Source organism: Fringilla coelebs (genome assembly GCF_963513975.1).
Source record: "Fringilla coelebs genome assembly, chromosome: 2".
In the NCBI taxonomy this organism is placed as follows: Eukaryota; Metazoa; Chordata; class Aves; order Passeriformes; family Fringillidae; genus Fringilla; species Fringilla coelebs.
The window spans coordinates 68,364,675-68,391,426 of NC_140029.1; the positions used below are offsets into that span (position 1 = coordinate 68,364,675).

At 42.5% G+C, this 26,752-nt stretch overlaps 1 protein-coding gene across 1 annotated transcript in view; it reads left to right on the forward strand.

Moving 5' to 3' along the window:
* The first annotated feature begins 660 nt into the window (after window positions 1-660).
* STARD13 (StAR related lipid transfer domain containing 13) overlaps window positions 661-26,752 on the forward strand; it is a 282,866-nt gene continuing 256,774 nt past the window's right edge. Inside the window, exon 1 of the mRNA XM_084201227.1 lies at window positions 661-1,086. The gene's annotated coding sequence lies outside the window, so the exon portion shown is untranslated. The remainder of the gene's footprint in view (window positions 1,087-26,752) is intronic.

Genomic DNA, 26,752 nt, shown 5'->3' on the forward strand with positions numbered 1-26,752 from the left:
TACTGGTTTCCCTTCCCAGCATGTTGTGACTTGCCCTTGCAGGAGTGAAAACAGACCTACAGATGTTCGTTCATCACGCTCCCCTATGTATGGTCGGAGTTTTGGCTCGGAGCGCTGCGCCAGCAGACACGCACCGCTCCCAGCCCGCTCGGGGCGAGGGCTGCGCCCGCAGGGAGCGGGGGTCTGTGTCCCTAAATCCCATTTCTGAGCGGTGTGCTCGGAGTGTCACCACAGATGCAAGAAGAAAATGACCTCTGTGGCTGACGGGCACAGAGCAGAGCTGCCTGTGGGGAGCTGGCACAGAACAAACCGGGCGCTGTGGCAGAGGCAGGAGGAGCGGGAGCCTGTGGGCAGACAGCCATGCGGCGTCAGGAAAGGGAGGAAATCCCAGGTGAGGCTGACCCAAAGGGTTGGGAGCACTGCCACCCCCCGATATGAGGGGCTTTCAACGCCCAGGACTTTTCCACAGGCATGATTTTCCAGGGATAGGGTTTGGAACATAAAACTCGAAATGGGGTTAGAATAGCAACTAAGAGAAAAAGTGAAGAGGCATTAAATATAATGATAACGGAGATCATTTTTATTAAAACATTAAAGAATGATGTCGGAAGGGGAAAGGCACAACGCCTGGCCTCAGGCTCAGGTGTGTCCCCATGGCTGGTGCAGCAGGAGCAGCGGCACTGAGGCGCTCTGTGACAGCTCCCGAGGCTGGGCTGGGCTGGGCCGGGCTGGGCTGGGCTGGGACAGCCGGGCACGGCCGGGGACAGTGGCACCTCCATCCAGCGCGGTGTTTCCGTGACCCCCGAGCTCGTCTGGCAGCCGTGTCCCGCAGAGCAGATGCTGCCCGTGGCCGTGACCGGCGCGCAGGCAAGCAGCATTCCACATATTCCACATGTGCTCCCGGGTCTCCCGATTGGTGTGCTCCGCTGAAGGGGCTGGTCCTTGAAGCCAGCTCCTGTGCCTGTCACAGATGATATTTTTATGCAAGGAAACAAAACCAGGATATCTGATGGACTGTGTTATCTTTACAGACAGCTTGGAGCTACAGATGCAAGGCAAGAAGTTTTGTGCTTGAACTTTGAAACTGTGAGTGGAATGTAAAAGCAGTTTTAAATGCCTACTTTTAAAAATGTTTAAATTTTATTTTGCGGGTGCATGTATCTGTGTGTGTGTGCAACTTTGCATGAAGTATATATATATCTGCATAACTTCATTATCAAGCAAGCTGTTGTGGATTCTCCTGAGATGAAATAATTATTGCTTTGGAAAACTTTGCAAAGTGTTTAGCTGCACTTACAGCTGGACTAATATATGTGCACACAGAGGAAAAGAAGGATGTTCTTTTCAAGTGAGTGCAATTAGTCTAGTTTGAAATTATTTCAAATCATCTTTTCCACTGGCAAATCTGTTTGAGCAGGACCAGTTGTACTGAGGGAGAATCTCCTGGGAGTTGTCAGCAAATGTCAGGCTGGTCTGTGTGTCTTTGTTACAGGCACATCTGATGTTTGCTTGTGTATGGAGAGGGATTAGGTGAAAACCTGCTGTTACCATTGTGTGGCATTGCACTTGCTGGATGAAAAATCTGTTGGCACCAGGTGTTAGAAAGCTGGCCAATTAATGATGATTGCAGGAAATTTAAGAGAATATTGTCCATTTAAGAGAATATTGTCCATTATGATGCAGATTTACAGAACTAGTTCTAACAGATACATTGCAGTAGCACAGAAAGATCACTTCTGTACCTGAAACATTAATAACCTGCTCTTTCTGGCATAGGAATAATGAAATGAATTTCTGTGGGAGAGCTCTAGGGGTTGATATCCAGACCAGGAGTCCAAACCTGAGCAAGCAGTTTGCCACCCCAGGCTTGTGGTATTTTCGCTTCCTTATGGGAACTGTCCAGGATGGTTTAACAGGACCCCTGACATCCTAGGGCATTATTTCATATACAATCTTCTGTGAAAAGAGCTATATGCTACAACTTTTCTTGATTCACTTCAATGTTAGTCCAAGCTGAGATACATGCTCTAAAAAAAAAAAAAAATAAAATAAAATCCTGTCTGGTTTGTTCCATAGCTCTTTCTAGCTATCCAAAACAATCCAACACCTTTCTCAATTTAACATACATTTTCCTTAGTAAGTAGGCATGTTTCTCTTCTCTTCTTGTTTCTCTTTCTTGGCCAGGATGTTGCATCAGTTTATAAATTTATATTCTGGTGAGTCCAGATGAAATCCAAAGGTTAAGTGAAAATTGTGGGTAAGTGGCTAAGTAGGTATAGCAGAAACCCCATCCCTGGTGGATCCATCACCACTCCTTCTGAGTGCCTCCAGATCATGCAGCAGCACACACAGCATCCAGATGAGGTGTGGGCATACAAGTGCATTTCTGCTGCATTAGTCAGAGCACACAACATGGGATGATACCAACTCAGTACAACTGGCAGTGAGGCAATTCAGACTGCTAAAAAGTAAATGTCAGTATTTCTTTAACGAATGAACTGCTGGAGTAAACCTATAACTTTTTGATACTCTTATATCATTGGTTGCAGAGTTTTTGTTACACCACTGGCTTGTCTAAAGTCAGATATACTGTATCATCAAGACCTGCTGGGAATTAATCTGAATTTAATGGAAATGATACAGTGATGATAAATTTCCCTTACCTTGATTCCTTTTTCTCTATCTTTTTTTGGTCACTATAGCAGGAGCAACCTGGGTTTACTCAGCAGAAGAAAACACAGTGTTTTTCCCAAAACTGAACTTGGCATGAACAGAAAAGTGCTCCCACAGAGAAAAAAATGAAACTCAACATATTTTGGTCAGAAAGGCCCTCTTAATTGATGTGGAGGAGATCCTCTATGGAAGACTCCTGCTCATAGATGTATCATGAATTAGTATTCTGTGCTGAACAAACTGCAGCATTTATTTTTCAATAATGTTAAAATCAATACATTTTCTTTTCACTTTCTAAACAGCAAATGAGGCTTAAAAGAAAATCTAGGCATATATAGAAATGCATTTAAGCCAACTGTCCTTTAAATGCTGATAAAGTCCTTAAACTAAAGGGCCTCTATAATCCTTATAACGTGAAATGTTTCCTCTTCATGTCACATGGTTTGGTTCTTCTTGTTCCCTTAATTTGGCAGTATTTTCTCTATTAGATATTGCTCCCTAGATAGAATGGGCCAGATTCTCAGCTAGCAAGCATGAATAGAGAATAACTTCATTGAAGTCAACGACATGACCCTGGATTCATTCCAGTGTGACCAGAGTTGGAATGTGGCTCAATACAGGCAGCTGCCATCCCTGCCAGGCTGGTCGAGGAGATGAAGGAAGAGTTACTGCAGTTGTGTGTGCTGCTAGCAGGAGGATGGTCCTGCCTGCTCTCAGTTGTGCTTTCACCTCCAGCTTCTTCCAAAAGCTAAGATTAAACACAGCAATCTCAATTTTATTCCATGAACTTCAGCTTTGTGTCTCTGGTCTATGCAAGGTTGAAGCTAAATCCAGCTGTGTGCCTGATATCTTGTCAAACCTTTGACATCTATCTTGAGAAACCAAATGTACGTGTTACTCTTTATTTTCTTTCCTGCTTGGAAAGATTTTAGGTTTTCCTTGATAATTTTTATGTTTGTGGTGTTCTGTAGTGGTGATGTTGTTTTAGGAAGGTTGGCTTCTTGCTGTGAAAGTGCTGCTCCCTGTGATACTCCTGGAGGCTGCTTCCCCATTCCTGGAGAAAGTTCTGGTTTCCGTCTCTGTTGTGCGATGATAACCACTCTGTTCCCATGGCCACCTACCCAGCAAAATAACTCCCAGGTCTTTGTGGTGGAGAGACTAACGGGGTTATTTTGTATTGTAGGTGGGGCTTCCTTGCAACAGTTTTGATTTCCCTGTTCTGCACGCTAGGACAGTCCAGCCCTACTGAGAGGAGAGGTTTTGTGTGGCTCTCTGCAGGCTCTGTCCTATCTCCTGAGATTCATCCCAGAGGCATTAGCTGGCTTTGTTTCAGATGGGAGTGCCAGCTCTGACTGATATTGCTGGTCAGGAATACCCAGTTTATACCTCTCTTGCTGCAGCTGAAGAACTGAACTCTGTGATATTTTTACCCATAGCAATTCATCTCAGCTAGTTAGAAATGCCAAAGCTACAAAAGGGTCTGAAGGGGAGAGACACCTCTGGGGTGAGGCTGGTTTCCTAGTTACTCCGAAGGGCAAACGAGAACATGGTATGTTCAGATTTTAAGGAGTTCATTACAAATGCTACTACCTGCTGTGAGAACTTCCAGGAACACACACGTCTCTAAACATCCAGTATCACCAAGAAATAAACACACCAGTGAAGCCAACAGGCCTGTTCTTCTCTGGCGTTTCCCAAGTTCCTAGAATGAAGTGTGTTCATATCTACCACTGAAGTGGGGATTAGATGAAGCTAAGACTCAGCTGAACTGTAGCTAAAATAGTTTCTTTTGAAGTACTTCTTATCATTACATATCAGATATTTTTGTGCTATGTGGGCACATTCTCAACAACGGCACTCTATTAATAAAAGAAACTTACTAAATTCTGTCTGCAAGGGCACAAGGTTTACCTTGCACAATACTCATATGATGTATGCAGCCTAATTACAAAATTTTTATTAAAATTTTTTTAATTATCAAAAATTTAAAGTTTTATAAACCCTTACCTTTTATAACTATTTAGTATTCTGTAACTTTTTTTTTGCTGATAATAGGTATGTATCACAGGCTTTAGTTATTTTGGAACAAGTAGTTCCACTAGAAAACTAAAATAATGTGCCTGATTTTTTTTCTTTTTAATTAATATTCTGCTTCTACACGTGCATTTGTGAGATGAGGATATTTATTGTGCAGTTAGTCAACAGGGGTTATGAAAATGATCAAGCAGGTGAAGAGAAGCTGAGCACATGCAAAGGAGTCCACAAACTCAAGGAGGTCTGTGTACCTAAAAGATAACACCTTGGTCACAACACTGCTAGTATCTCTGTTTTTTCAGGACTGAGAAGGATCACGCTATACTCTCACAAATGCTTTGCAAAACTGGGACCTTTGAGTCACCTGAGAGAAGCTGTCCAGAAGTAATGTGTGAAAGGAAGGGAGTTAAGGGCAAAGGAAAGCGCTGTAAAAACAGACTGGTGCTAATACAACACAAATGCTCCTTGAAGCGCAAAATGAGAAAGCACAAAAGCTGTCAAGGGGAAAGACGAGGGTATGAGTAAGAATCATGTACCTCTGATGTTTTTTGCCCTTTGTGCTATGTGTCTCATGCCTTAGGGGGAATGAATAATGCTCTGTTTTGAAGACAAATTAAGTTACTTTAATGAATGCGTAATGCATTGTTTTGAAGACAAATTAAATTACCTTAATTAAATTGCTGGTTTAAAAAAAAAAAAAAAGAAAACAAACCAACTATATTCATATGTCAAAGGACCAGCTTTTGGGATCACACATGTAAAAGGAATGTGCAGGGCTTGAGGGAGGTGCACCACTGAGCAATCCAGACCACAAGCTCTCTGGGTCTATCCAGAAAAATTAGAGGGATCCCAAACACTGTTGATCCCAAAACCTTTACAGCCACAACTGGCTCTTTCAACTTTCAAACCCCAGATACTTTAGTGCCACTGAATTATGTCCTGAAATTACAGGAGTCTGGGTGGCATATCTAGCATAAAAAACCCCTACTTTTTCCAACAGTTTCCATATCATATAGAACCAGAAATTGATGTGGTTTCTCTCTGTCCCTCTATGAATAAAGAGCTAAGAGTTCTTTCCCTGACATGTTATTGTAGTGACACAAATAGGTAAACTAAGTATATTTTAAAGAGGGAACATTTAAAGACTGGTTGTGAAAAAAAACAAGTGGGACTGGATCTCATATTTTGGAGTTTAGCCAAAGGAAAAAAAAAAGAAAGTAATTTTGGATATTGTCTGTCATTTTCTCAAGCTGAAAGTTTGAAAATTGTAGTCCGTATTTTTATACCCTGGTGTATATCTTTGCACTCTTATATCCTTATACTTGTGATAATGTCTTCATACCTATCCTTATTAACCTACAGAATTTAGCCCCACCTAATTCTAATTCTTGGAAACAAATGTGGATTTATCTTTTGTGCAAGGTAGGATCATATCCTTGATGTAAACCAAGAACATTTGTCTCACAAGAAAATCCAGGCAACTGAAATGGAAAATAATTAAAGGCAACATAAACACTCATGATTTTTAAACACTTTCTAAAGTTTTTATGGATGACTGGAGCAGAGTCTAGTTTTGGGCTGAGCAGTGCTGCAAATTCATTAACCTAATGGGAACAGAAATAACATGAGATTAAGGTGCCCTGAAACATTCTGTAACCTCTGCTGAGAACTCCCTCCTGTGTAATTTCTGCCTTTTAAATGTTCTGCACCAAAGCACAGCAACAGCACCTGCAGGCACCTCAGGCTGGGGAGGAAAGATAAGGATGCTCTGCCCCTTGTTGTATCAAGAGAGCAGTATCAGGAGGGAGGACTGTGGCTGTATTTGTTGGAATTTAGCAGGGGTTAGGATTTAAAACATTGCAAAACTCCGTGAGAGCTGTGATGCCAATATAGGATCGGGATATCAGTATCAGCATAGTCTGACATGCCTAAACACAGACATCATTGTCGAGGATGCCTGTGCTGTTGCTATTTCATCATTTTAATTGCAATAATACCTAGAGGTGAAGCTGTGCTGTGCCAGCTGCACGCAGTGCATGACAATACAGCTACACAGTGTGTCTGCACTCTACTTATTCTGCTCCACTTACAAAAAAAATACCTCTGACCTCAACTTTGAGGTGATTTTAGCAACCCTGCCTGGCTGCAGGGAAGAGGTAGGGTATAAAACCCCACCCACTCTTCATGCTAAATCTGAGGCCTCTCTTGAATGCCCCATTTTCCAAAGGCCTTTCCACTATTTTCACGGAGGGAAGAGAAGATTTGCTGTCCCTGTTGGGTCCTGTTTGCTCTCTCTGTGTGGGTGTTAATCCCTGCAGGCTGGGGAGCGACAGTGCCATGTCCTGCCAGGAGCATCTCACAGGCTGCAGGAGGCACAGCCACACCTCCTGCCCCCAATACCCCTGATGTTAGCAAGAAGAGCCTCAGGTGATGCCCCAGAACTCATTAATAGAATCATAGAAAAGTTTGGAAAAGGTCTCTAAGGCCATTGAGTCCAGCCCTAACCTAGCAATGTCGAACCCACCCCTAAGCAATGTCCCTGAGTGCCACACCTGCGTGTGGAGACGCACGAAGGAAAAAGAAGGGCGAGCCCTCCTGAAGCAGTTCTTCAAGAGGGGTGGAAGAGCACTGTGTTGTCTCTCAGGCAGTGTTGCACACAGTTCCTCCATCACCCCTCCAAGGAATTCAGGCATTAAAACTTCAACACCTTAAATTATGCTGCTAGGGTCAGGAGCTGTGATGCCTTAGGTGGGTATCCAAGCCAGGCATGCTAAAGCTCACACAGAATTTCCAAGAAAGTAAGTTAAAATAACATTCCTCCTCATGTTTTTGGCTCTTGCTATCTCCATTCTGACAAGGATTGAGCAAACACAAAGATAGCAGCAGAAGGAGATGCCAAAGAGAAGGATGTTTTATAGAGAGAAATGCATGCAGAGCTCACGTGTAGTCAGGGCAGTGATTTCCAATGCTGCCAGGCATTTCAGTGGCTGCTCAGCACTGAAACAGAGGGGAGCATTCTTCTTCCAGGTCCTCAGTGCAGGTTTCTGCAGCACTGAGGTTGGCAGTCTGTCAGTGATAGATCTGCTCTTCACTGCTGCTCTTCACTGGTGTATGACACCTTGGGATGCATGCACTGTCCCTTTTCTTTACATTTTGAAGGCGACTTCCATTTCCCCAAACTTTAATTGCTTTTGAGAAACACCTCCATGGAAATGAGATGCTGCTCCAAACCCTTTGCAAGTGAAAATTAACTAATCTTGCAGAAGTAATTGACAGAAAAGTAATTTCCCTTTGTTATGACAAAGAGTATTGTAGTATGAGAGTAATGACTACAATTTAAGCAGCTATGAATTGTACATTAGAGAGCTCTAGAACTGAATATTGCTCACAATGAAATTTAAATTGCATTTCTTCTGCATCTAGCTGTTTATAAATAACACTGCAGTTACAGCCACAATAATCATTTTTGTCACCAATTTCTTATTGCCACTGACAATAGAAATAAAAGATGTAGCTAGCTGATGGCCACTGCAATAAATGGAGGTTAGAATACTTTTTATTAGGCTCAAATTTTGCTAGAAATGGGAACAAAACCCTAAATACAAGCACAGCATGAAGGGAAAGTGCCTTGAAAATTTAAGCAAATATTTAGCAGCTAGCGTCTCTTTCCGTAGCGAGTAATTAAAAAAACAAAAACAAAACAAACAAACCAAAAAATAAATCACAAAACCAAATGTGTCTCCTTGAACTTTGTCATATAAATTGGACTATTGATACAAATTTCTGGCTTGGACCTAATTCTCAGTTTACCTGTAAACCATATTTAGATGCAGAAGAATATGTTGTTTAATATGCACTGTAGTAGCCTCCAGGACCTCTTGGATCCTGCACATACAAGTACTTGCACCAGTCTGCAGCAAACTCTACATCTTTCAGTGATTTGTAACACACCCTGTGCCTGCATCCTTGGTGCAACAACCCCCTCTGACCATGTGTGCTGCTGGCATCCTTTATTTACAGTTAGCTTGTAATCAGTGTAGACTGATCTAAAGGTAAAGACACTCCTGCTTATGGTTTTGATATTTTTGTATTTTGATATTTTTGATATTTTTGTAGCTCATCAGCACGACAGAGCCCACCAGCAATCCTCTTTGATCCTAGCAGGTCCTCCTGGAGGGTTAGAGCTCAGATCCATCATCTTCATGTGTGTTTTACTATGTGTGGACATGAAATCTGTGTGGGCATTGCTCTGCAACATCTGAGCAGATTAAGCTGCCCACGCTGCTCTAGTCGCTGTCACATCCTTGCTGCCTTTTATAGGTGAGCAGGGGCTGTGCTTTTCCCTGGGGATGGTGATGCTGGAGCCACAGGTGGGAGAGGCAGCCACATTCACACTGGGAGGTGACTGGTCTCCAGTGCTCTTCCTCCAACCCAGGTGTCACACACATGTGCCCAGAAACTCTCTGCTTCTCAGAAATGCTTTCTCTGAGAAATGCAGCACTACCCAAATGGGAGGAGAAGAATGCAGCAACATCTTTTCTTTGTACACATTTGAGATATTTTCAATTGTTCTACACTTAGGCCATTGCCATTTCATTTCTCACAATGGCAATGAGTCCTCATTGTAAAGTTTTTACAACAGCAATGAGTCCTCAAGACAGGGTTTCAAAGAGGAAAACTGGAGTGTGTTGAGGCAGGGCATGGGGTTAATAACGCCTGCAAAGGAGGTGACACTAAGAAATGCGAAGCAAAGCAGGCATGGGCAGTGCTGTATGATGTGGGTTGGCTCAACTAGATGAAATGAGTATCCATTACATTTTTATAAACCAGGCAAAAATAATCAGAGTTAGAAATAAACTAGCTTGAGTGTGAGTACCAGCTCCGCAGCAGGCTTCTCCTTGATAATGGGATAAGTTACAGATGTAAAGAATTTTTTCCTGCAGCCTGTGAATTAGCTGGCATAGCTGAGTATGCAAGATTTTAAAGCATACTCTGGTTTTCTATTGGCCCTCACAGAGAATGAGTAAAGGACCTGAAAGATCAATGGAAAAAAAAGACAGGCTGAAATAGCAACAAAGAAGCAAATTAATAATTTTGTGCATGAGGGACTCTCCTGTGTTTTTTTGAAAGCATCCCTAACACTGTTTTTTGCTCCTCTGACCCTTTCTTAGCACTTTGTAACTTTATAGAGGTACGGAATCCCAACTGCCTGATGCCTGAGAAGGAGCAAAGGAAATAAGCATCCCTGTGCTGCCAAAAAGCATAAGAACAGGAGTAATGGGAAAACTAGTTTTATGTGACAACTGGTGAGGATTTACCTTGAAAAAAGGAATACTCAGTCTGAAAACTTACACCTTGAAATTGGTTGTAATTGGAAGCCACTACGGTAGAGCAAATAGGAAACCTTTTAAATAGCAGCTAAAGTATTTTTTCTGTAACTGAGATCTGCGTATTAGCTTCAGTCTGAGAATAAATATTTTGAGTCAAGAATTTTTTGATAGAAATCTATAATTACCTTTGCAATATTGCTGGTATCCATCTACTTAGCAAAGACTCTGACTTTATTAGCCATTCAATCATCTGAAATACTCTATTACCAAATGCTTAGGGAGAGCAATGTCTCTGTCAGATTCTGCAGCTGTTGGGTTGTGTGTTTAATAACCTGTTATATTCCAGACCCTGTAGAAATTAGTCACTTAAGCTTCTCTTCTTCTAATCGACCCCCAGGTTAAAGAAATGGTCAAACTAAATCCTTTTTGAAGCTAGCTTCACAGAATTTTTGTCCTCGCCGAAGATTTAGATTGCCTCAAACTCTCTGTCAGCAATCTGTGTTCCTCAAAAATGTTTGAAAAATTGTTATTCTAAGGTCATGTCCTTGTGTGAGTGACAGTTTAGGGAGACTGCCCCAACCTCAGCAGGAGCAGGGATGAGGAGCTCCTCATGCTGTGCTTCCTGAGCTGGGGCACCACCCATGATCTGGCATGCAATCCTATCTGATGATAAACCTCCAAACTGCCAGAAAATGATGGAAATAAGGTCACACCTGCTAGTGAGGATGCAGCCCTGGTGTAAGTGGGAGTGATTAACTCCCAGTCCCTCTCCTCCTTTTTCCATGAGGTTGTCTGCTGGAGGCAGCCTCAAGAAATCTTTCTGTGACCTGGGGGAGAATTATTCCCTGTGCTCTGGCCAGCTCCATGTCTTTTCTCCAAGAGACACTATGGGAGCAGACTATGGGAAAGTCTCCAGAATTCTGTCAGGGCTTAGAAAGCATGCCAAACTGTTAGTGACCATGTACCTGCTTCTCCTGGTAGACCTGCACCCATTTGTAAATCCCACATATTTTCTGCATATGAGGTGTCTCTGGCTGAGTTAGGTAAGGAGGCCAGCCTTTCCCAGCTATGTTAGTCATCCAACAGCTCCAGGGCTGTCACTGTCCACAACTTGTAAAGCCAAGATAGCCAAGAAAAGATTTCTTTTCTTGGAGGCTTCGAGGAGCCCAAGCCTTTTAGGCCATTGCAGTAAAGAAAGAGAAACATTGGGATCCACAAAAGGCAGGGCAACTCATGGTAGTCATCATTTAAAATATCAATTTATACAGCTGAGAAATGAAATTACCTAGTATCTAGTTTGTTCCTCTGACATTTTCTCCTTTGCATTCCTTTGCTGTGAGTTCAGCCTGCATCATCTCCCCCACACCTTATCCTCTCCCTCCATTGCTGATCCCAGATGAAGCCAGCTGAAAGGCACAGAGCACAGGGGAAACAAACTGCAAACTAAGGCTTGGTGGGTTTCTCAAGCATTAGGACTCCAGGGACAAGAGACTTGGCTTTCAGTTGGTTAGGGAAGGTTCTGCAGCTGCCTGGAGGTGGGAAAACAAAACAATGTCATTATTCTTTGTTAATGAGACTTCAGGGTGGGTCTCTACAGCTGGAAAGACAAAGGGCAAATGGAAGTCAAGCCTATTACACAGATTCAACAGATGTCTCCTAGCCTTCCTGGAGATGATGGTAATGAGAGCAAATAGTTCCTAGCCCAACCCATAGTGAAGGCTTTCTTTGGTAGGAGGACTTTGCAGCACAGTGACTGGACAGACAGATGGCTTCACAGCCCCACTTTGCTCCAAACTCACTTGAGGGCTGAGGAGAAAACAGGACAACAACAACAAAACAAACAAACAAACAAACAAAAAAACACACACACAAAAAACCACCACCAAACCAACAGATAGAAGTAGAAATAAAAAGTAGAAAGTAGAAAGATGAATGAAAGTGCACATTCACTAAACCACGGTCAGATGAGCATGAGTTGCAGGGTACTGAAGAAGTAGGTTTGAAGATGTTGTTTTGAAGACTGCTACTATGTTAGCTATGTTAAAAGTTAAAATTTTAACTATATAAATAATCTAAATATATAAAAGGTTTGTTTAAATTTCGCTATGTTAACTTGAAATATGAGGAAAAGGAAACCAGAGAGGTTAGTCTGGAAGTTGAATCTGCTGCTGGAAAATGGGAGAGGTAAAGAACAGTCAGTCTCAGAGTTGTAAGTTTTGATAGAAAAGATGAGCTCAGAGCAGGAAAGACCACAAGTTTGTGTCCATGAGGAGGATAAGAGAGGATAGCAATTTGATCTCCTGAACCCAGGGTGCAAAGAGCTGTGTTTTGTATGGATTTAAAGGAGGTGTTTCAGAGGGTGCCTGAATATTACAATGAGGATGGAGTGCTGGCCTAACGTTGCCAGGATCTGACCTTCGTAGAGCAAGATAAAAGCATTGGCAGCCTAAAGAGAGCATCCTTCTGGTGGTGCCTCATGGGCTGTTGCATTGTCACAGCAGTAAAATGAAGGACAAGAAATGTCCAAGCAATGTTTTAGTGGCAGTGCCTCAAATGCTAAGCAAGTCAGTAGCCCATTTACATCATCTTGAGCGCAGCCCAAATTATTGTAATTACTTTTTTTTTATGAAGACTAATGTGCTTTTTGCCTTCAGGTAGTGTCCAGCTTTCCCAAGTCTGGTTCCTGTACATTCTCAAAGCTTCTGCTTTCTGTCTGGACTTCCAATTTCTTGAACACTTTTTCTCCTTTTCTTACTCTGGATCACTTTTTGTGCTGGTGTCTCTCAGTGCCTAACGCACGTGTTATCGTACTGACTATGACATATTCTCTGATTCAAGTTCTTCTTTAAAGCACTTCACTTCTGGGTGGCTCTCCAGGGAAAACTGTCTCATGTGCTGCTGCCTGTTTAATTTATCCCAAAGCATATCCTTGCTCAGGTTCAAGCACATCTGCTTCACATCTCTTTATTTGATGTCACTTCTCAGCTCTTCCTGCTTTTGTCCTTCCTGCTTCATTGTTTTAATTCTCTGTGTTCATCTGATTTACTGTGTCATCTGTGCCAAAGCTATTTGGCTCAATTCTCATCCTAATTATGGAAAATTACTCCAAGATGGAGGGAGAGCAGTTGTTCTGGTGTTGCTGATACACGAGGACCTGAATCTGGGAGTGATTTCTTCCTTGCAGTAGCCTGTGTGATTTTGGCAATATTGAACAATGAACCTGCTTTCATTTAGAGTCCTCAATACCAAATGTAAAATTTAACAATGAAAAATTCTGAAAAAAAACCTCCATTGTATTGCAATTGTCTGTCTACAAATGATGTCATCTGGCAAACAGGAGTCACTAGAGAAGTTCCTTACAGTGCAGTCATAGCTGGGAACAAGATGGCTTTTTCCTGGTTGTGTGAGCATTAAGCCAACGTGACAGACAGCATAGCCTTCAGCAGCCTACAGCAGGGAAGGCTCTAAAGACTACCTTTATTTTGAAACACTTAAAAATATTTTGAAAGTTCTAATCTCAGGAATAGGGAGGAAGATTGGGAATTGTTGCCTGGAAGTTGTGAATAGCATAAATCCTCCAGTTCATCAAGGACAAAATATTTTTCCATAAGTACAACTTGACTCTCCCTCATGCTTCTATTTCACCTGTTATTCAGCTTACTAAAGCTACATTTTCTCCAAGCATGACACTTTGGCTGAAAAGACAGCATGGCTTCTTGCCAGATAAAATGGCTTAAAGATATTTCTAGGCTTATTTGATTTGCTATGAATGCACAGAACCGCTGGGTTTTTCACCACCATCTCCTCACATTCCTGCAGCAAATCTTTCCTGTTATGCTCTGGGTCTCCCAAACTCCTTGCCTCTACAGGTTAGGGGACACTGAAAAAATGTGTAACCCTAGAGAGTGATGACAGCTTTTGCACAGCATATTGTTGACTCGTACAGATTCAAGCATGGGATGGGGTCTGTCAGGGAATTTAGCCATAGGCCCAGAGGCTTCCTGGGAATGGCAGCTGGGAAAGCAGTTCCCTGGACAATGATCCTTGTGTATGTCTGAGCTGATTCACAGGTGAAAGGGAGAGTCTCCAGAACTATCAAAATCCCCTGTGTGACATCCCCACATAGCTTTCCTCTATGGGACAGAAGGAAAAAAGAGAGGAAACACAAGTAAGTGTCTCGAGGCATCGCTCAAAGGACAAAGAAATGGTTTTGCTGAAGCCTGGTTGCCAGCTTGGTGCCCTCAGAGCAACCTGAGGATGGGAAGCACCCTCTGGCTGTTTGTGCACATTTTCATCCAGCTGCCCCTCAGTGACTGCCTGTGATGTGTGGCTCAGTCCTTTTCCCGGCCACGTCGTTGTCAGGAGGTGACATCGATAAAGGAAATCAGCTCTGAGCTGACACGGATATAACACTGACACTGAAATATTTCAAAGCCATTCAACACCTCCTTTTCTCTGGGAGCATTCTCTTCTTCTGGCCTTTCATGGTCTCCCTGACCTTGTCACGTCTGTGAGCTGCTGACACTTCATCCCTGAGTTATGACAGGAGTTATGGATTCGTGCAATCCTGTTTTATGGTGATGATTTATCATTTGTATTAAAGTCATGACGAGAGGCCTCAAGCAAGATCAGGGCTTCACAGTGCAAGTCACTGAAAAAACATGTATTGGGATACATGTGTTAGTCCTGCTCTGAAAAGATCACAAACAAAAGGTGGGAGGATGAACAGAAACATGGAGATGTGAATGGAATACCCACTGTATCCTGAGGAAAAGCACCAGGGCAGGGAGCAGCAATGTTCCTGTCCCTTGGCTCCTGCCTGCCCATGTCCACATGCTGTTGTCTGCTACTCCTCCCCATGTCCTCCTCTCCAGGGGCTGTGAAGGAGCTGGTACCTTCCTGCCTAAGGAGCTGGTACCTTCCTGCCTCACCACAGCTCTGCCCAGGAGACACATCTCTGCCTCCCTGCTGAGCGCTGTGGCTGCATTGCTTCCATGTTAATCCAGCATCCAGCTGTTAATCCACTGTGTTTGCCACTGAATTGCATTCCCAAGGGCCACATCTACATTCTTTTGGAGCCTTACAGGGATGGTGATTCCACCACTTCCCTGGGCAGCCTGTTCCAGTGCTTGACCACCCTTTCAGTGAAGATATTTTTTCCTCATACCCAATCTAAGTCTCCCCTGGTGCAATTTGAGGCCATTTCCTCACATCCTGTCACTTGTTACCCTGGGAGAAGAGTGTGTTTTTTCACTACTGAGTTGATAGCTGTTGCTACCAGCAGTTTTTGGTTGTCACCTCCAAAGTGAGACCAGATGGCTTCATCTCTCTTCAGAGCAAAATAAAACAGGTGACTTAAAATGATTGTAATCTTATGTGTATAGATCTAAGATATCTTTGGTGCAAGACTGACAGCGTACTAAACTGAAAGCTCAGAGCCATACTGTGGGACAGCTGCATCCTATCCCCACTTATGAGGCTTAGATCTCACTTTTGGCTCTACCCAAACACTGCCCTTGCTTTGCCTCTGCAGTACTTAGGGGATAATTGGAGGGTAACATTTTTCCTCCTTTTGTAATTGTTATTGCACTTGGCATTATGACCAGAGCTGTTCTCTATGTATAAAAATGCAGTTCACAGAGCTTAACCTCAAAGATGGGTGTGTGGACTAGCATCAGCCCAGGGTGTATATGAATAATACATTGAACAATGCTTTGAAAATGTTGTAGACCTAACACTTCTGTAAGTGCAAAACTTTATAGAGAAGAAAAATGGGATGCAGGCTTGGTCTGAAGATTTTCAAAGAGGAGGAAGCCAGACTGTGCTTATGAAAAAACTTGGTTATGCCTTTTAGGAAAGCAAGGAAGTAAAACCACTGAGAGGAGCTCCGTCTCACTGCTCATAGGAGCACCAGTGCAGCAGTCAAGAGCAGGCAGACACGCTGAGATGGCACTAGGGTGACAAGTGGGTCGTAAATTGAGGGGCTCTAGTGGCTTACAGTGAGGGCTTACAGGAGACTCTGATGCTGGCTAGACTCCAAAGCCTGCTAGAAACAGCAGAAGGTGCTGCTCGCAAAGAACCTGGAAATTGTGTCTTGCATCCAAGGGCAATGGAAACATTACCACACCAGCAACACCACTGCCAAAGTCACGTGGAGGGCAACCTGTCCTTCATCGAGCTTTTGTAATGAGGAGCTCGACTGAGAATGGCACAACTTGTAGCTCCAGGCAGACAGTCTGTCTTGCAACATCTGAGCCAGCTTTTGGAGCTTTCAGGACAGAAAGTGCTCACTCCAGCCAATATATCCTCCATCCACTTAATAATAACCCTGTGACTGTGGCAGGTGGCACCAGGCAGACACTTTCTACCTACCCAATTAATCTTCAGCGTAGCTCGAGCGCACAGCGAAGACCTGCATGACAAATACATCAAGGAGTGTTTGCCAGACATAGGAATTCCTCTTTTCCCCTCAGAACCAGGCAGGGTCCAGCCTTCCTAGCCCACCTGCATCTTTCCCAGGTGTGCTCCACAATTTGCTCTGTGTATGTGTCTAATTCCTTTCTTCATAACACACTTCAGCCTATGTCGATTATCCCTTCATTATACAGTCACCATATAATGCCACAAGGAGTGGAAACTTCCCCCACAAATATGTGTATAAGGAGATTTTTACCACTTATACCTTTTGCATGGATGCAAGTAAAATCACAGTAAGCAATCTGTGATCTCATCCCTAGTAGGACCTTTGCTACTGTATAATTCATCTCCATCCTTTTTTTTATTTGTTATTATTTTCCTTTCTCTTTCTAATTTAACTTTTATAATTTTTTTATTCCTTCTATAAAATAGACAAAGAAGTGGTGCTGGCCTTTCTCACAGTCAGTCCAACCCTCGGTCTCGTCCCTCAGCACAGATGTCACACATGTCATGTGCTGCTTTCTGCCTTGACCAAGAAGCAGCCTCAGCCCAAAATGAATCTTTAAATGAACAAATGCACTTTTCAGCCATTTTTAAGCCTTGTCTGTGTAAGAGAGCTCTTGACAATCCAGAAACTCAGCCTGGTTTTCCTTTCCCTTTGTTGTCAGAGATATGAGGCTGATCTGAGCTGCTTTAAGGGTGAGATGCACAGCAAGTAGGACACACAATTTTGTGGCACTATGCTTTGCTACTTCCACTTCTCAGTGAAATAAAATCTAGTTGTGATGTGGCATGTGGTCTGTAAAGCAGCTTGTCATCATGTTCCTTCAGGAAATGTGGTGGAGCTGAGCTGCCAGCGGGGCTCCCCTTCAGTGTCTGATGCTCAGACACCCAGCCTGCTGTGAGAGCTCCCTCCTGAAAATGCACGGCAAATACAACAACACCATGAAGAGGTTTGGGGGTCAAATCATGGCAATGTCTTTTTGTGGAGACACACCCATAAAAAGCCTGGGCACTGCACTTCTCTCAGGCTGTTGGTGTTTACCAAAGAACCTCAGGCTGCAGCACAGCTCGTTCGCCGGCTGCAGTGGCACTGCAGGGATAAACATTGCACCTGTGAGGGGAGATGTGTTATTAAAGCCATAAAGATAACAACATTGCTCCTAAGTGGAGGAATTTAGTTCAGTGTATATTACTGTTAAATGGCAAAATTGCAGTTGTAACAATATGGGGATGTAAATGAAATTGTGTATAACATCGTGTAATCATTAAAATCCATATAAATTTTGCTCACTCAAATTAAACACGAGCGACTACTGCTTGACACCTGAAACATTAGCATAATATTCATGCCATATGGTTGGCATTTTCTGTTTCTTATATGTCACTCTTCATTCTTGTCAGCTGCTCATGAGAACTCGCCAGATAATATCTACACCATTGCCAAAAACGTCTAACATCTGGTGTGGTACTGGTTAAACACTCCGTAATGTTTCAAACTTTAGTGCTCCCATCTATGCACTAGAGAGCTGGTTCCTGGAGCAGATGTTTAAGCTTTGTTTTTAAATTGACTTCAGTCTGCTTTTGTGTCAGGGGTGTGTTTCTATGCTCCATCATGCTGCCGCCTTCTGTGAGATGAATGAGCTCAGCGGCATCCAACCTTAAAATACATCAGCTGTCATGATAAACTCTGTGTTAAAAACACAGCTCAGACCACCTATTAGCAGAGTTGGTGATGTCTTCCACTTCCCTCTGTCCCTGTGATCCTCCTTGCAGCACAAAGACGTGCATCTGCTTGATGCCACTGGCTGCTGGAGCCCTTCTCTGATTCAGAAATCGGCACAGAGGTTCCTAATGCCCAAATGGGATTCCCAGTGGATCCAAACCACAAGATGGGCTTAAGGCCTCAGCCCTGCATGGGCATGGTTTAGAGCTATGTCTGCCCCAGCTGGGGATTGGGCAGCAGAGTCCATACTGGCACCCAGGTTTGCACCTGAAGTGGTCCCTAACCCCCCCATCAGCTCCTAGGATTTGTGGTGACTGAGTGGATGACTAAGAACAGGAGACACAACCCCTGTAAATACCCCTTGAAACAGTCCTAATGACTAAATCAGGAATTCTCTAATGTCTTCTGCATGGAAATCAGTGTGAAATCTGCTCCTGCTGAAATCCATGTAGTTGGATGATTTACATATTAAGATTTATGATGAGCCAAGCACATGAATGCTGTTGAATTAAACAAACATCCAATTTCATAACTGATCTGGTTTTGTGGATAGGACATGCAGTTCCCTTCAGGAGGTGAGCTTAAAAGTCTGATTTACATCTTTGGAAAAGAGGACTCCTCAGTTTTTTTGCTTTGCTCTTCTTTTCCTGGAGACAAGAAATTATCTTACCTTTTGCTCCTTCAGGTTCTCTTCCAATTTGAGACACATCTCAGTTAAAACACTGGGTTGAAATTTGAAGCATTGTTATAGAGGGCATTTATTGAGAAGGTGCTAGGACATTCTTGAGTGCCCAGATGGCTTTGTATGGACAAAAAAGGAGAAGAAAAGAGTGCTGGAGAGATATGTCCTCTGCTCCACCAGAACTGGACAGTTTTACCCTGCTAGGCTGCTTTACCTCATACAGACAATGACCTAAGGCATGTCTTTTTTACATGGAGGCATTTTAATTTGGGCTACCCTTTGACACAGGCCATCCTTTCTGAGCCACGACTTCCCTGTTCTGGCTGCCATACAGGCACACAACAAAAAAGTGACAGCTGAGTGAATAAGCTTCCCATCAAACACATGACAAGAAACAGAGGTATGAACAGGCAGAGAGTGTGGGCGAATGTATAAGTTCATGCTATTGGCAGTGGTCTTAGCATGCCATCACCAGCATCAGTGATTTTTGCCATGCACTCATTTTTGCCATGTGGGATGCATAAACACTGGATATTCAGACTGTGGCTCATGCTTCTCATTTTCCTCTTCCTGCATGTGCAGACCTGCTCAAATGAAAGAAGGGCTGGCAGAAGACTTCTGCACTACATATATCAAAAAGTAGATTTGCACAATTTTTATTCTTTGCAGACATTTCTGCCGCTATAATGTATCCCTGGAAATTATCCATCTTGGATAATGGATGGAATTAGATTAGAAACAAGACAAGATGCAATGATTCACTGAGGATGACTTGGATAAACTGGTAAAATGGGGTCTGCAGCTGGGCCTGTCAGCATCTGGTTTGTGTGCACACAGAGGAATCACAGAGGATATTATCCTTGGCATTAGCTGTAATAGGATAAACATACTTTCTGTTTATTGTAATACAGTCTTTTACCCACATTAAAAATCCTTACTGAGACATTCTCTATCACATAACAGCTGGTATCACTTACTCCAATAAGGTATTATCCATGTGAAATCCCTAAGTTGAAAAAACTATGATAAAAATGAAAATTCATCTTTGATGAGGAATAAAGATATTACCTTAGGCCAGAGAACTGCATCAGGCTGCTTATCAGGTCTTTTCAGTACTCTGGGATCCAGGGCTGGAGCAAATGTCAGCCTACGCATTTCTTCATGCAGGCTCAGCTCTTTTCCTAAGGAAAAGCTTTTCCTCATACCAAAGTTAGCAAGGTCATTCCTGAAGTAAATAACCAGATGGGACATTCTTAATTCATTTAGATGCTTGGTGCATCCCTCAAAATTATTTTCTACTTCTTTAAGCTTTTGGACACTGTTGGAAGTCAGGCCATCAAGACCATGCAAAGGGCACTCACTACAGAGCTGAGAATGGGGATGCTATTGGGAGGACACTGCCCTGATTTTCCTCTCACACCTACTTACTTGTGAATGTAAGTAAGTTGACATGTGAAGGGTTTGAATTCAGAGGTAGGGAGAAAAAGTGAAAAACTTCTGCTAATGCATGTTCATGCTGGATTTTAAAATTTTTGTCCATAGAATCCATAAATATTTCTTTTTACACACAGTAATTCACACGAAAGATCTGGCACAATTCTGAACCCTAAAACTAAAGATGTTGATTATCAAACTATGATGTTCTGCTGCAAAAAGATGACTAAAAAGAATGACATAAGTAGATGCTCCTGGAGGCAAAACATGTAGTACAGAGCAGTTCATTACTTAGTAATGTAGCACACAAACGTGATTGTAATCCATCATTTTTACCACCGCCTTGAACACTGTTATAGCCAACTCATAGTGTCATCCAAGTACCTCTATGACCTAGGCAGTAAGTCCTTTTCAGCCCAGGCCATTGCAAATCCATCCTTTGCAGTGTTCCATTTATGTTCTTTGGTTTATGAATGTGAATTATTTGATGGAAATAATTTCAGTGCAAAGGCAAGCAGGTGATGCTTGCGGCAGCCGGCAGGTTGGGAATTTGGTTTTGCGTTTATTGCAGTTGATAAATTTAGCTATATGAGTCTTTTTTAATGACTCTTTTATGTCTCTGTATTGATATAAGATACATTAACACAAAGTTTCCAAACTCAACCCTTGCCCTGTATATCCTTCTTACGTGTACTTAAAGCATTTGACCTGTCCCATTCTCTTCAGCAGCCTAATCAGGTTCATAATCAGGAGTGTATAATATTTACAGGGTAAGGCTTTCATTCCTTGCAAGACTGCCAAAGAAAGGCAATGCTGAGCATGGTGGTTGCGACACCAAGCTGCCAAATGTTTGTTATGTGCTCCTTGGGGCACCAAAGCCATGTGGATGGACCCCCTGCCAGCGCCCCACACATCCCTGCAGAGGCTGCCCCACAGCTCTGAGGTCAGATGGCATGGGATGCCCAGTGTGCAAAAACAACCATGTGTATTTAAATTCAACTTAGCCTGTAAAGTGAAGTACAGAGAAAGAAAAATAATAAGAAAAATCTGCTTTTATTTCTGATTTTATTTCTCTCCCTCTCTGTTATTTTACTACAGCATGTCAATGCCTTCTGCTGACATGGGAATCAGAAGAAGTAGCCAAGTTTTCTGTGCACTGTAGAGGGGGCACTGTGCTCTGGTTTAGGAAATCAACCTTCTTTTCAACTGGGAGTATTTCTAAGACCTGATTTTGAGAGGCTGAAGGGCTGAGTTGCTGAAAAGCTGTCTGTGTCAAGCCTAATTTTTATCATGGACTTTATCAAAACTTTTGTTGAGATATTTTAATGTTTAATTTCTCAGAACTCCTCATGAGACTGGCACACTTCCTCCAGCTTCACAATGTCAGAAGCAACAACTTAAAAGAAAGTCAGTTAAGAAAATTCAAGGGTTTTCCCCCAATACTTCTCTAAGAACTATTTAGTTGAATTTTAATGTAGGGAAACTGCTGTTGTCTATTTAAATTTCTTAACTAACATTTAAGGTTTTCACTTGGCTGACACTTCTTGGCCTTGCATTAATCTTGGGATTGTTTCACAAGAGAGCCAGGGAACACCCACTGATAACAATGTCAAACATTCAATGTATTTACTGAACGTTTCCACTTGCTTGATCATTAAGGCATGCCTTGGGTATGAGGTCACCGATGTTGTGTAAGTGTAGAATTTATGGGGTGATTTGAACTATAGGGGAGTCCTGACATGTTTTTGGCAAATACAGTCAGATACCATGGACTGATGCCACTCAGAATTGTAGCTCTGGGATATGATCAGGTTCTAGCATGAATATTTTGCATTAAAATTCAAATCTTCTGATTGCAGAGAAGTTGGGAAAAAGGTTATTTGAACAGACCATATATACACAGGAGGAACTTTTTGCTAGAACACATTTTCTTGTCTGTTAAGACAGATAAATTAAACATTAAATCTTCTGACAAACAAAAATGAAAATGTAGTTTTAGAAAATCAGAGGAGAAAGACTTACATAAATGCAGCATGCAATTGTGCTCTCCTTTTTAATCCCTCATTTAAGCTGGAGAGAGCAGCAAATGACTAAGAAGGTGGCAGTGAGGCAGATTCAGCAGCAGCTTGGGCTGTAACCAAGTCTGATCTTCCTAAACTGGGTTTGCCAAGGTAGGAGCCTTGCAGTGCCTGTTCCTGGCCTGTTTAAAACTCATTTAAAGAATGAAAAAAAATCTTCAGTTGGATATTAGCACCTTTTAGATAAAGGGATGATGACTTTGGTTGCCATAATTTGCCAATTCTCTGTCTGTACTGTCGTGAGAAAAACCCAAGGTTTGGAGTACTTGATTGAAACCAAACGGGAACAGGACCTGGACCTCTGCAGCTGCTGCCTTTAGCACAAACCTGCTGCCTGGCTTTTCTGGCTCTGTTTTTCTTCCAGCCTCTTGTTGTGCATGTTTAATTTGCAAGCTCCTTAAGACAAGGTCCATTTCTCACCACAGATTTATAGAGTCTGTCATCTGTGGTTGTGCTGCAAGAAAAACAACCATGAAGGCTGCAAAGGCAAAGCCTGCCACTCATGGGAGATTTCAGCAGTTCTATTCCACTTTGTCTGAAACATTGAAATAAAGCCACTTCTGGTGGTGTGCACATTTTAATCCTTTGAAAAGACATCAGCCCTTTGACATTAGTCCCTCTAATTGGACTTTGTTTCATTATCTGAACTTTTCCCTTAACATTTTAAAAATCAAAAAGTGTCGTTGGCTGGTTGCCAAGTATAAGAGACCACAAGTAAATGAACAGCATTTCAGTAGGGGTTCTAGAAAGAAATGCTCTCCTGGTATTGAATTAGACTGTATTTCTTCATTCCACTTCTAATGTAAAGGAAGGAGATGCAATAAAAAAAATGCAGAAAGTAGAATAAAAGGTAGAAGGAAAGAGAAATTCTAGGAATTTGAGTACATATTTGAAATATAAAGACTAAACAAGACTAGCTGCTCTGTGGACAGGGATTTTCATAAAGAGGGCAAGGCTGAGACACAAAATACTAGATTTGACACATAGTTTATAGGGATCCTTAGCAGAAATATTTTGTAAGGATTCTTAGTGGAATATGCACAGGATTATGTTAAGGAACAGTCCTGCTTTTGATATGTAACATTCATGGAGCTCCCCAGTTTTTGGAAATGTGCTGTCTAGACCTAGGAGTCCACTTCTTACAGGAAAGGCCTTTGAATAATGTTTCAGAAATTCATGACCTTCCTCCTGAAGATTTTCAGTATTGCTTTTTTAGAAATTACTTTTTTTCATTAAACCAATTTACATGGGATAAATCGACAAATACTGTCATCTATTTTCCTCTCCTTATTTTTATTTAATCTTTTGTATTACCTGTTGGAATAAGAACCATCCTACGACACAGAAAGTCCCATTTTCCACGGAAAACAAAGTACAAAGTCTTCTGATAAATAGCACAAAAATTTCTTTGCTTTTTAGGCAGGCAGCATTCTCCAGCTGAAAGTCTGAGATATTAGAGCAATGAGTGCATTAGGGCAGTGAAGCTGACATTATCGGGTGCTGTATATGAGAAATGTCATTTATGAGTTGTCACACAGCTGTTATTGAGAGACTGCCCAGAGGAGCAGCAGTTCATCACCGCGACTGTCGCTGCACTGGCTGCAATCATCCAACAACCGGCTGTCGTTAAACAGAGCCTTCCTTCCCTTTCTGGGCAAATCACACTGGTGCCTGGTTTGTGTGATAGGTTCATCGCTTTCAGGCATCCTCTGTAAGGGTTTGGTGATAGCTGTGGTGGCACAGACCTGTGACTCAAGGCCAGTCAAGTGGGATGGGCGGATGGATGGATGGATGGATGGATGGATGGATGGATGGATGGATGGATGGATGGATGGATGGATTGCAGGCAGCTGACTTGACTGGGGAGCAGATCTCCTGCACATCCACATTGTGGAGGGTGGGGAGGAGGAGGTTTTGGGAAAGGAGGTGGGGATGGTGATCCTTCAGGTCCAATCCCTCCCTCTCACTTGCCAGCAGGTTTGAAGCACAGGGTCAGGGGACTTTAAGCAGCATCTGACCCTAATTCCAGACAGGATGGGAATGCAGGAGCTGGTTCTACCTTGCTTCCTCACCCCAGGCTCTGGGGCTGGGGTTCCTCTGTCCCTGCAGCATCTTATACACACTCAGGTGTCTCTCTGCAGCTGCACAACACTTGGAGCAAATTGCAATTCTTCCCTGGGCTTCCCCACAACCACAGGTATTTACACCGGTATTTGAAAGCACACCAAAGAATGAAAATCAGCCCTAGATTTAGGATTTGAGCAGACACTGTTGTCTGAATCCCTGCTAACATTTTTAGGTCCCATACTGCGTTCAGCCTACCAAGCCTTGATCCTCTAATCTCTCCACACGTTGAACTTCCATTGACTTTAACCTGCCCAGCCATATCCTTTAAAGCCAATCTCCCCCAATAATTGCACCACGTGAAGCCCCGCTGGACTTCTAAATCTTTCAAGAGGTTTGTAATTTGGTGCATTCCCTAAGGAAAACTTGGAAGGGGTCCAAGGAACAAGGCTTATTTAGGAGGCAGGAGAATATATCTTCTTCAAGAAATACATTTCTTCAAGAAATGGCTCCAAGACCTTAACATGTTGGGCCGTGAAAAAGGAGCAGGTGAGATAGGATTTAATTACAGTGTACAAGTACCTAAGGGTAGAACACAGAACTAGGGCTGAATCTCTAGCGAAAAGGTAAACTATGAGGTCATGGGCTGAAATTGAAGTGTATGTCTCTCAGCAGAAGGCTTCTCTGCATATGGAATAATCTGGCAGACAAGGCAGTGGAAACTGGTGTTAGATGCAGGAATCAATTCATTGCCCCTGCAGTGTGACCAGGGGGCCCTGCTGATGGTTCTTCTCAGTTAAAAGTGGCTCTTCTGTATTTTCTGGTGTTTCAATCTACTGCGCTGTTTTGGGAGGCTTCTTCAAAACTGAGCTTCTGGAGTTTAAGAATAGAGGCAATATTTAAAGACTAATAGTAAGAAACACCTAGTTATTTTTTTCATTAAATTCTTTGATGTTTATGTACATAGTATAGTACGTACAATATGGTCTGACAATATGGCACCGTTCCCTCTCTGGGTCTGGTGTTGCACAAGAAAACAGTTAATACTGTGCAATTCTGATGAGCTTCTGGCAGGTGGAAAGGAAGGTTTCTGTGACATCACAAATAGTAATGCGGTACTGACATAAATGGGAATTTCACCCTACTGATATTTATGCAGTAGGAGAAAAATAAGAGATCCAGTCTGGGAGCTGAGCACAGCATGGGAAGTATGACCTTAAGCTTCGTTTAAAAAAACCCAAACAAGCTGTCTCTCCACTAACCTGCAATGGTTTGTGTTTAAGTTTTTGAATCAGTTTTGCAGGAAACAGCCCAGTTTCAGCTGGTGCCTCCAATGTTGAAAAATACCAGGACTTACGGATGCAGCAGGGACATTGGTCTGCCCTTTTGCAAGCTGAGTGGCTTCATTTTCAGCCATTTCCAATCACTTAATCATCTACTAATGAAAAAGCTACTCAGAGAAAAGGTTAATGTGAGATTTAAGTTGGATTTATAGGTCATCAATAAGCAAGTTATTTTAGGCAGTCTACACCAGTGCTGCAAGTTTCCTAAACAATGTTCAGAGTTGATTTATTCACTCCACTAGAAGCATGAGAAAATAATGAGTAAGGCAGCACTTCTTTCTGCCAATATCTCTGTGCATGCTCTGCCCATTTTTTTTTTTAAATGGCAAATGTCCCATTAACAAGTTAATAGACTAATCCCAACACTACAGCATCTGTAGATTAACTGGGCATGGGGCATGCCTAGGACCTCTGTATCCTTGAAAGGTCCCTGCTGAAGTACTGAGACTTTGGTTGCTTGCCTCAGCTTCTCAGAGGACTGTGCTGGTCCCCTCTAGAAATGGAGAAGTGACAAGCTAAATCAAATCAGTTTTGGTGTCACATAGTAGAACATGTGGTTCTGAGCTGGACAGTCCTGGTGAGATTCAACTGGGCAGCAAAGATAACCTGTGAATAGTTGTCATCCCCAGTGCCTTCTGCTATCCCTGGAGAGAGAGACTCTTCTAATATGCAGCTTATTTTCAGAAAAGCAGTGAAAACTCATCACACAGGCTGTGCCTAACAGGCGCTGTTTCCAAGCTTGGATTATGGAATAAGATTTTTGTCTTCTCTGAGGCTTTTCTTGAGATTCCTGTTCCAAGAACACTTAAGTAAAACTAAAATTGTCATCTACCAGCCTCAGGTTTTTTCATCCAGTATCTGTGACAGATATAATAAATTTTAAAATTTTGTTATTAATTCTTCTTCATCAATTTTTTATATTTTCTAGAGCAGAGACTATTTTCTCTAGAATTTGGACCAGTGAATAGCAG